General features: G+C 35.9%; 1 long non-coding RNA gene across 1 annotated transcript in view; it reads left to right on the top strand.

Moving 5' to 3' along the window:
- The window catches only part of LOC107082782, a 57,939-nt gene extending 56,642 nt beyond the window's left edge, over positions 1–1,297 (top strand). Inside the window, exon 3 of the long non-coding RNA XR_001481148.1 lies at positions 1,208–1,297. This is a non-coding gene — a long non-coding RNA (uncharacterized LOC107082782). The remainder of the gene's footprint in view (positions 1–1,207) is intronic.
- Positions 1,298–1,555: the final 258 nt, after the last annotated feature.

The following is a 1,555-nucleotide window of genomic DNA, read 5'->3' on the forward strand; positions in this document are numbered from 1 at the left end:
ACGATATATCGCCAAAACGATAATTTCCCACACCCCTAATATATACAGTATATCCAGGTATATACAGTATATCAAGATAAATAAGGATTAAGGTGCAAGTGTACATGTATCACACTTAATGAAAAACAAAATCAAGATAAGAAATAAAAAAAATAAAATACAAGGGAGTAGTAGAGATTTGAGGTGACATATGTACAATCCGGATGGCTTATATATAGGTGGGTTTACTTTTACGTTAAAGTGTAATAGGTAAGGGAAATAATCGTTTTGGCGATATATCGTGATATTCGGCTGCCCAATATAATATCGATCTTTCACTTCTTAGTGTCGATTTTCAAAAAAAAAAAAAAATGGTTACATAAAACATTGATGGGAAAATGGGCTACCTCTCCACCACCACTCTGGCAGAAAGCGCTGTGGAGCCTTTTAACTGTGCGTGCAGCACCAAATCTGTGTTTGAGGCAGTCACAGTGGAAGAAAACCCCAAACAACGTGGATAATAATACCTAATCAATATTTTCTGATGAAAATATACAGCGCTTGCTGTTTTATCTCATCATTTGATTTTGATAGCTGGGGAAAATATGGCAATATATAGTGATACTGCAATATCGTGATAATATCGTATCGTGACTCAAGTATTGCGGCATGTATCGAATCGCAACACTTATGCCAATACTCACCTCTAGACAACGGTGAGGTAGTGGTATGACTATTTTTTTCACATATATTGCACAGTCAGCATCTTGCACAGAATATTGCACAGTCAACAAATAAAAAAACTATAATGTAGCTGCAGAGTGGTTTTTACAGGAGTTATTGTGGTTATAGTGCATTATTATAGAGTCTGGTGGCAGCAGGAATGAATGACCTGTGTAGCGCTCTTTCTTACAGACAGGGTGTCTATGTCTTTGACTAAAGGAGCTGCTCAGCTCCTCTACAGTCTGGTTCAGGGGGTGAGAGGTGTTGTCCATGATGGATGTGAGTTTGGACTAATCTGTCAATAATTTTTTTTAGATTAATTTATTAATAATCAGATAGCAAAACGTTCCTCAAAAGAAGACCTTTTACAAAATTAAAGAAGGTGAAACTAAAATGTTAGTAGACGATTATTTTAATAATCAATAAATCACGATTTATCCGATTGTTTCAGCCCTAGACTGAAGTACTCAGGATAAATACTTATTGCTCTTTGTTCTTGTTCCAGTTGTAGAACCAGTAACCGGAAGAGTCTCATTCTGACCAGTACTTCCCCCACCCTGCCGAGGCCGCACTCTCCATTACCTGGACACATAGGTTAGTATGACGTGTATCTGCTTCCCAGTGTATGAAGAGGATCTGTCTTTGTTTTTATCTATTTATTTGGTTTTCATCTGTTGTCCCTGAAAAAAGCACAAGTTGTACAATAAAATGTCAATATATTAAAAAGAGGAAAAAAGAAAATACAGTCAATAAATAAAGAAACTATATGCAAGTTTCATAAAGGGTTAAAAAAAATAATTCAAACTAACTTCACTGTACATATTGATGGTAAAAGAAACACAGTTGGTCCCAG

The sequence above is a fragment of the Cyprinodon variegatus genome, unplaced genomic scaffold (assembly GCF_000732505.1).
Source record: "Cyprinodon variegatus isolate N-32 unplaced genomic scaffold, C_variegatus-1.0 Scaffold61, whole genome shotgun sequence".
In the NCBI taxonomy this organism is placed as follows: domain Eukaryota; kingdom Metazoa; phylum Chordata; class Actinopteri; order Cyprinodontiformes; family Cyprinodontidae; genus Cyprinodon; species Cyprinodon variegatus.